Here is a 9,816-nt window from a genome sequence, read left to right as displayed (position 1 = left end):
ATTTTTGAAGTATCCATTCTTCTTGAATACGTTGTATAGGTGGTTCTCCTCTGTTTTCCGAAATTTGTCTGTGCTGAAATGTGTGGTGGTTCGTTGGAATAGTGTTCTGATACAGCTTCCTTTTTGCGTGTTGGTTTGGTTGCTGGTGTAGTTAAGTATTTGGTCAGTGTTTGTCGGTTTGCTGTATATGCAGACACACCAGAGAATTCCGAGAGGCCTCACACTCCAAACACAACGCCATAAACAAACACATAAATCGATTTACCATCTGTCAACCCCTCAGAAACGAATAGGAAATGACATCACCACGAACCCCAGGAACCCCATCCAGGACAAACATATAAATAAAAAGCAGGAGACAACATCTTCACTTCTCTTGGAGGTCGCCACTGATGATGTTACCTAGCCAGGTAATGAAACGTGTGGATAACAAACGTACAGCTCAGCGAGCAAACCTACACCCTAAACCTCAACCGGAGCTATAAACCTTCACAAACCTTGGGACTACTAAGCCTCTCAGGGATGCTCCATCTCGGAAGTATTTCAGTTAGGAAAGCTTTGGTTACGGCACTGGCATTCTGTTTTTCCGTGAGGAACGCTTGCACCCATTTGGAAAACATATCAACTATTACCAGACAATACCTTTTTCCTTCGCAGGGTGTTAGTTTGGTAAAATCCAGTTGTAAATGTTCAAATTGTTTTTGGGGTTTCGGAAGTGCTACATGACTCATCTGTACTCCCCTCCCCACATTATTGTGTCACAGATAACACATCGTTCACAATATTTCTGGAAGTAATGAGTAAATCCCTCAATGGACCACTGTGCTGAAATGCTGTCATATCTCCCCTCTTTTGACACATGTTCCTTACCGTGTGTCAGTTTGGCATTGAATGGAAATAATGATCGTGGTAGAAAAGGTTTAACATTGGGGCCACACCATACCCCTTACCTCAAACTGCACTCTGCCTTTTCCCACTCAAACGTGTCTTCAAGCCTGGACTTCGACTGTGACTCCCGTACGTCTGCTGTTGGGGTAAGGATTTTTGTCATTCCCATGTCAAACCGATCATTTACCGGCTGCTGGGCTGCCGTCCTTGCCAATGAGTCTGCCCTTGCATTTCCTTGAGAAACGGAATCGTTATTTTTCCTGTGGGCATCATATTTACACACAGCGATTGATTTAGGCAATACGGCTGCTTCCAAGAGGTCAGAAATCTGACCACGGTGTGTGATGGGCTTTCCGGTGAAGGTCAAGATGTCCCTGTATTTCCACAGGGTTCCAACATCATGTGCAACTCCGAATCCGTATCTGCTATCGGTTAAATATTTGCTGTGTTTCCCTTAGCCAATTTACATGCCTCAGTCAAGGTAATCAGCTCCGCTGCTTGCGCTGACAGTTGAGAAGCGAGTGATCCCGCTTTGAATACCTCATGGGAAGTTACGACAGCATGCCCAATAAAATTCTGGCCTATCTCCTTGCTCCTGAATGATGACCCATCCACAAAAAACACCATATTTAGATTCTGAAGTGGTGAATTCTGCAAGTCTTGTCTAGGCAGCACATTTCATTAATTACAGCGATACAATCATGTGGGTCTCTGTCTCCTTCTCTAGTGAGAGGATTAGCAGCATTCAGGACGTTACATCGTTTTATTGCAATGTTAGGCTTCTCCAATAACACAGTATTGTATCTGAGTCAACGTGCTGCCGACGTATGTGCTGTCTTTTGCTCGGAAAGCAGTAAGGATACTGCATGTGTGATCAGTTTGGTTAAGTCGCCATAGCCGATTATATCCCTGGACACTGCAACAGCCTTTTCAGCTGCAACCACAGCTCACAGGCATTTACGCAATACTGCCGCTACGAGGTCTCGCTTAGCCGAAAAATAAGCTGCCAGCCGGAATTTTCCCCCATGATCCTGCAACAACACAGATGTCATGCAGCCATGTTTCGCATGTACTGTTTGACAGAAGGCTTGTTTGGATTCGGAATCCCCAGTAGAGGTGTACTTTGAAACGTCTTTTTCAATTCAACTCGGCCGCTGGGATCCATTGCAACGGACCTTGGTTCTGCTACCCTTTTCATGGGCCATGTCACTTCAGGGCGCCTCAAGATTTGTGTAATGTGGGATAAACGTCCTTCAGTAGGAGCGTATGCCCAAAAAGGATAGTAATTGTTTCTTCATGTGAGGCCTTGGAATTTGAGGAACTACTTGCACTCTGTCTTGACCAATGGCCTTCCCTTGTTCAGATATTAAGTGACTGAAGAACTTCACCTGTTGTTGCTTAAATCGGAGCTTTGCGAGACTGACTTTGTGCCCTTCCCTCGTGCAATGCAAGGGAATCCTTCTCACATTGTTCCTCTGTCGGTGCTACTGTTAAGTAATCGTCTACAGATTGCAGAAGCGCAGACCCAAGGGTTAAAACAAGAGTCTCAGACTCCTGCGTAGAGCCTCATTATATATAGTGGGTGACTCACAGTAACATTGACATAGTAGTGTGAACTCATAAGATTTCCCTTTGAATGAAAAAGCGAACCAGAATTGACTATCTGGATGACCGTTACACTAAAGAATGTATTTGCTAAATCCACAGCAGGGAGCCATTTACTGTACGGTGGAAATTGAACTAATACAGAATAGGGTTTGGGAACGTTTGATACGTGCGGGACAACACTGTTATTGACTGCCTGCAGGTCTTGAACAAACCTCCATTCCTCCGGTTCACTTGCAATTTTTGCCTTTTTGAGCAGAAAAATAGGAGTTCTCACCGGTGAGTTTACATAGGGGATTATCTCTCTCGCCTTTGGGAAGGATGGAAAGACTGGAGTAACTACGTCCATGGCCTCGGGTTTTAACGGGTATTGTGACCTGCAAGGACGATACTCCGACTTCGTGGTTACTCGTATTGGTTCACAACTTCGTATAAGCCCCAAATCATGTTTGCCTTTTACGCATAATTCAGTAGGGACCGTTATTAATCTTGGGTCTGAGAAGTTTATCTTAGGGAAACGCCAGGTCAGCCTTCTCGGCTCTTCATCGTCCCAGAACACCCAACATTTCGTTCTTTATGCCTTTAGTACCCATGGCCCCAAATCCTGCCACCAGTCACTGGACACCTTCGCCAGTGACACATGAGGAGCGTAGCCTTCCACATCAAAAATATAGAGTTTACTTGCCATCACAGGTACTTGACATAAGTTCACACTGACTGCACATCTGCCATCCCTTCAATAAAATTCGCACAATAACAACTGACCTGGTTTAACCAATCTCCTGAACCAATACATCTCTTATTGTTCCTCAGGGCCATCGTGGTGTATATGCGCTGTGCAGTGCAGCATATTCCCGCAAACAAAATCGGTGTTAATAGGATTAACATGGCTACCTGCTTCCAGGGCGAGTGAATTGCTCAATGAACTCATTGCTCTCTGGCTTAATCGCCACTCACAGACATACACCAGGGGTCGTGGATTGTATTTTGCAGTTTACACTTGTGAATCTTCCCTTTGAATTCGCTGAAAGCCCGTCGGAGTACTGAGAAAATACAACCCCAGTCTCACTATGAGATCGCGAGCCATCAAATGTAAAGGACAGAATTCCGCTAACAAAATTGAGAATTAGAATGTATACACATTACTGATATCACACAATATGCATGCGGTAAAAGTCTCTCATATCACGATGCCTGATGCCTCCATTGAGTTCAGGAACATTCCACTCATCTTTATTGGCGTCAACTCTCTGAACTGTCTTGATTTGAGGAGTGAATGTGCTGGCCATGTATCTACCAAAAAGGTAACTGGTGTACCTTCCATATATAACATAGAGGTAGGCATCGACATATACGCATCATTGTTATATTGAATATATTGTCCACATTTCGCAATCTCAATGTTCAATATAGAGTTGGGACACATCTCAGTGCCCGTTAGGTTAGTACAAGTGATTAGCATAAGGGATTCTTCGTTGCCAAGTATAAAGGAAAGAGGTTTACCTGTACCTTGTGGCCTGCCCACCTTAACCTCAGTCGTCCCCTGTCAGTCACTATGCTGTCCAGCCTCCAGGACCGATTGAGGCTGTCTGTGCGGGCACTGTCTCGACCAGTGTTCCATTGCTCCGCAAACAAAGCACCAGCCAGATCTATCTGGGCAAGCGCACTTCCGCGATCCCTTCCTCTTTTGCGAACTCCACCTGTGCCTCTCGCTTGTCCCGCAGTTCCTCCCTCGAACGGCTGAACGACCATTTGCATCATAATAAGCTGAGGTATTTGTGATTGCTGTTCCATCTTTAATTTCCGGTTATGGTTCTCTTGAGCCAGCAATTTTTCAGCATGTATCACATATTGTTCTATCTAATTCAGCTTTCCTGTGTCCCAGGTAATACACGGATATTATTACCTATTTTGTTGTTTCGTACTTCATTCCATTGATGAAGCTGCTCCTCAGGTGTGCCTCATACGGTGTGATCTCTGCCATCGTTATGTCCTTGCATGGTATCAGTCCACAATAGACGTTATCGACTTTCGTGAGGCGCTTAAGGTACTGGGACATTGTCTCGACTTCTTTAGGGATTCTTTTCAATTGATTGTGGGTACGATATGCTATTGGGGATTCAGCAGAACCTGAGGCGTCGACCGTTGACTTGGAATCTTCGCGAAATGGATCTTGAAGGGGGGCTGGAGCTCTTCGAGGGCACCCATTAAGGTCAGGATCTGATCCAGTCTTAAGACACTGTACAGCTTCATTAGGTTGTTTTCCGTGTGTGTGTGTGCATGTGCGCTGGTGTTTGTACCTGTACTTGATCTATCTTTTATTCGAGATTTTCTTTCCCTTAAATCAGGCTCAGCCTTCAACATGTTATAAGCACTCCAATTCACAGGTTCTATTTTACCCTTCCGTTTCTCCTTCTCTCTCTCTCCTCCAACTGTGACCTCAACATTTGCAACTGCATGTTACTAAAACTTCCTTCCTCCAGAAAAACACATTCCTTGATTTACATTTTTAACTGCTTTACAGAAACTGGGCCATAATTATTTAGCATATATTGTATTTTTTCTTGACCATTCTGAGTTGTCTGTCGACCCTCTTTTTGTTCGCTCTTGCTGGAGCCAATTTTCATGGATATTGGAAAAGTGTTCATCTCTCTCTGTCTGTCTCTCTGTCTGTATATCTGTCTATCTCTCTCTCTCTCTCTCTCTCACACGATACCATAATCTTCTCTTTGCCAATATAACTTGTTTTTACCTCAGGAGGTCCCCTCTCATTGGGCGCGACGTCTCATTGCCTTGGTTTTCACAAACCAAGAACCCACGTAACAGGTACAGCTTTGGCGACTCCAACGCTGCCCATGGTGGCTCCAAGTCTCAAACCACTGTTAATCTTGCTACCTCTTAAACCCTCGAGAGACGGCAATCCTTTCCCTTGAGTTTTACTCGAATACCGCGCGAGAGTTCACTGGTCCCTCTTCCTGCTTCATTTATTCTCTTCGAACGAGTCTCTATGTCGGATTACTTTAGCCACAACTTTTACCTTGACCCTATTCGATTCGGAACGCGACTCTGGGGCGATCCATTTACCCCAGTCCTCTCACGCAAAGGGGCCAATTCAGCGCTGGAGATGAAGTGAAAGACATTCAAGGCAGTGGCGCGTACACCTCCTGGGAATCTTCGAAATCTTACCCAGTCGCAGGGTCCCAGGCGAGCCCCCTAGTTTACTGCCGTGGAATTTCAATCGACTCAACGCAAATGCTACCAAGAGCAAAGAAAAAGTTTATTTTTGAAATTTGCAGAGTGGACCCGACACATTTGCAAGACGCCTCATGAAATGGACGCCTGACGGTTTTCATATATTCCCTTTATACTGTATATTGCCTTGCCTTATCACACCTCAAGCCAGGAACCTGGATCAGTCGAGTTCCTTTCCACACATGGAGTTGCTTTTCCTAATTCATTGACTGCTGATATAATAGATTATTGGCCTTGAGAGTCAGCTGTAAATTAGTTTGAACTTTACATTTTTTCTGTCTTTTTGCAAAGTTAGGTCCATACTTCTTTGTTTCAACCATGGTTTCATAGATTTCACAATAAATGATAATTTTCAATTACAGGGGATCAGGCTGACAGTGACTCAATAAGTGTGATGGAGTGAAGATGATAGTGACACAATGAGGGTGAGGTGTCAGCGTGGTAGTGACGCAGACTGTGTGAGTGGATCAGTCCGATAGTTACGCAGTGAGGGGGGTCAGAGTGATAGTGATGCAGTAAGTGTGAAGTGGTCAAGGTGACAGTGAAACACTTCGTGTGAGGGGTCAGTGTGACAGTGACGCAATAAGAGTGAGTGGTCAGGCTGATAGTGACGCAGTAATTGGAAGGAGATCAGGCTGATAGTGATGCAGTAAGTGTTACTGTGTCAGACTAATCCTGACGCATAAGGTGGAAGGGGCCATGGTGACAGTGACGCAGTAAGTGTGATGGGATCAGGCAGAGACTGACGCAGTGAGTGTGAGACAGTCAGGGTGATAGTGAGGGAGTAAGTGTGTGCGTTCAGGCTGGTAGTGACACAGTAAGTTGAGACCGTCAGCCTGATCGTGGCCAATAAAAGTGAGGTGTTAGGGGAATAGTGACGCAGTAAGTGTGAGATGTCAGGCTGTTAGGGATGCGGTAAGTGTGAGGGGTTAGTCTGATAGTGAAGCAGTAGGTGTGAGGGGGTCAGGCTGATAGAGACGCAGCAGGTGTGGTGGGGTCAGGCTGTTAGGGATGTCTGGCTGTTAGGGATGCGGTAAGTGTGAGGGGTCAGTCTGATAGTGTCACAGTATGTGTGAGGGGTCAGGCTGATAGTGATGCAGTAAGTGTCCGTGAGTGAGAGTGATCCTAATGCAGGAAGTGAGAGGGGACAGGGTGATAGTGACGCAGTGAGTGTGAGGGGGTCAGCGTGATGGTGACGGAGTAAGTGTGAGTGTTTAGGCTGATATTGATGCAGTAAGTTGAGGTCGTCAGGCTAATACTGGCCAGTAAGTGTTAAGTGACAGGGTGACAGTGATGCAGGAAATGTGAGGAGTCAGACTGATAGACACGGTGAAATTGTGAGGGGTCAGGCTGATAGTGATGCGGGAATTTTGCGAGTGTCAGGGTGATAGTGATGCAGTGAGTGTGTTGGGAGCAGAGTGACAGGAACGCAATAAGTGTGAGCGGCTCTAGATGATAGTGACAGGTCAGTATGAGGGGGAGGATGGTAGTGATGCAGTGAGTGTTAGGTGTCATGATGACACTGAAGCAGACTGTGTGAATGTGTCATTGTGATGGTGACATGGCAAGTGTGATGGGGTCAGGGTGACAGTGACGCAGATGTTTTCAGGGGGTCAGGTTGTAGTGATGCAGTAAATGTGAGGGGTCAGGGTGATAGTGACGCAGTGAGTGTGAAATGTCAGTGTGATAGTGAATCAGAACATTTGAGGGGCCAGGCTTATAGTGACGCAGTATGGGCAAGGGGTCAGGGTAACAGTGATATAGATGCACTCACAGGGCCAGGTTGTAGTAAACCTGTAAGTATGAGTGTCTCAGGCTGATAGTGATGAAGTAAATGCGAGGGGCTAAGGCGGATAGGGATGTAGTAAGTGGGCAGGGGTAGTGTTAGAAGTGACGCAGTAAATGTGAGAGTTGAAGCTGATAGTGACGCATTACGTTTGAGGGGATCAGGCTGATCTTGACGCAGTAAGTGTGACGTTGTCAGGATGGTAGTTACGCTGTAAGTATATGGGGGCACAATGATCTTGACGCAGTAAGAGTGGGGAGTCAGGGTGATAGTGACGCAGTAAGCATGAGTGGGTAAGTCTGATAGTGACGCAGTATATGTGAGAGAGTCAGCCTGGTAGTGGCGCAGTATGTGTGAGATGGTCAGGCTGATATTGATGCAGTTCGTGTGTTGGGGTCAAAGTGATAGTGACGCAATAGGTGTAAGCGGTTCAGGATGATAGTGACACAGTGGGTGTGAGACCACAGTGTGATAGTGACACAGTAAGTGTAAGGGGTCAGGATGACAGTGACACTAAGTGTAAGGCCCTCAATGTGATAGTGCCGCAGCAAGTCTGGGGTGTCAGGGTGTAAATGACGTCATAAGTGAGAGAGGGGCATTGCGATAGAAAAGCAGTAAGTGTGAGGGGGTCAGCCTGATAGTGACACAGTCAATGTGACGGGACAGTGTTTTTGTGACAAGATAAGAGTGAGGCGTCAGTCTGATACTGACACGATAAATGTGATGGAGTCAGGCTGATAGTGACACAGTAAGTGTAAGGAGTCAGGGTGATAGTAACATAGGAAGTGTAAGGGCGTGACTTATAGTGACAAAGTAAGTGTTTGGCAGTCAGGCTGATAGTGACACAGTCAAAATGAGGGTATCGAAATGAAAGTGGCGCAGTAAATGTGAGGGCGCCAGATGGATAGTGATGCAGTAAGTTTGAGGGGTTCACGCTGATATTAAGGTGGGAAGTGTGAGGGGTCAGGTCTATAGTGATGCAGTAAGTGTCGGCGGGTCAGGCTGATAGTGATGCATTCAAAGTCCAAATATCCAAGTCTCACTGTCGTGCTGAATAGCGAGACTCCTCAAGGCTAAGACAAAAATCAATAGTTCTCATCCTGGTCATAAATCACAGTGCTTCATTTTAAAATTGTCCTCTACTGCTTCTAGATTCACCAATGAGGGAACAAAATTTAATTGCACCACCCTGTTTATCTCTTCAAATATTTTGCAACTCTCAATGAGATTACCTCTCTTGTTTTGAAACTGTTAAAAAAATTTCAATTCAGAGGACTAACGTTCATCCATGATATCAAGGCTAATCACGATTCGTGGTATTCCTCATATGGCATTAGTATCTTTCCTAAATTGAGGATTATAATTCCTCATACTGTAGTCCAAGTGCGGTCGAACTGAGCCACCATACATTGGAAATAATGCTTCGTTCTCGTGCCCTGAAATCCTTCTGCAGCTTTCACAACAGACTTCTACATCTGCTACTAGACTTCAATGACTTGTTAAAAACTTCTCCAAGATGCATTTCTAAACATCTGTACATTAGACTTTCTACTTCAAACCTTCGACAAATAATCTCCACATATTTCCCTCCTGACAACTATGATAAAGTCAAATCGTTGCTATTTATTAATCATGAGGAACATGGATAGGTTCATTCGTCAAGGTGTTTTTCGGCTGGTGAGGAAGTCAAAATTTAGAAAACATCGGTTTAAAATTAATGGGTAAGGAATTAAAAGGGACGTCAGGGGCAACTTTTTCAGACGCGTCCAGAATGAGCTGCCAGAGAAATTGTTGGAGACTGGTACAACTGTAACATTTAATGGAATCTGGATGGATATATGAGTAACAAGGTTTAGAGGGATGTGGGTCAAATGTTGGCAAATGGGACCTATTAATTTAGGACCTATTAATTGGCCCTTCTTTCCAACCATGGTCATGTTGGAAAGAAGGGCCAATTTCCGTGTTGTATTTTTCAAGGACTTGATGACTCTAGAACTACCGCAAAAGCCTTGCAAATAATTCCGTCAAGACGATTTCAAGTTCCAAATCTTCGGTTAATCTTCCTCTCTTGTGCTCACAAGTTCATTACCTGATGTCAGAACATACGGATTAGTTGCTGGATCCATTCCTGTAAATTGGTTCTGCATTCTTTCTAATTATGATATTTTTTTTTACGAATGTAGCTGGTGTTTATGGACTATGAATATTAAAACACAACAGCACATCTAATTTGGCATCAGATGATGAGCAATTGAGTCAAAATCGATCGGACGCAGTGAGACAAT

This window comes from Chiloscyllium plagiosum, unplaced genomic scaffold, assembly GCF_037043375.1.
Source record: "Chiloscyllium plagiosum isolate Xiang-an unplaced genomic scaffold, Cpla_swu_hap1 HiC_scaffold_21, whole genome shotgun sequence".
In the NCBI taxonomy this organism is placed as follows: Eukaryota; Metazoa; Chordata; class Chondrichthyes; order Orectolobiformes; family Hemiscylliidae; genus Chiloscyllium; species Chiloscyllium plagiosum.
This window is presented reverse-complemented; position numbering follows the sequence as displayed.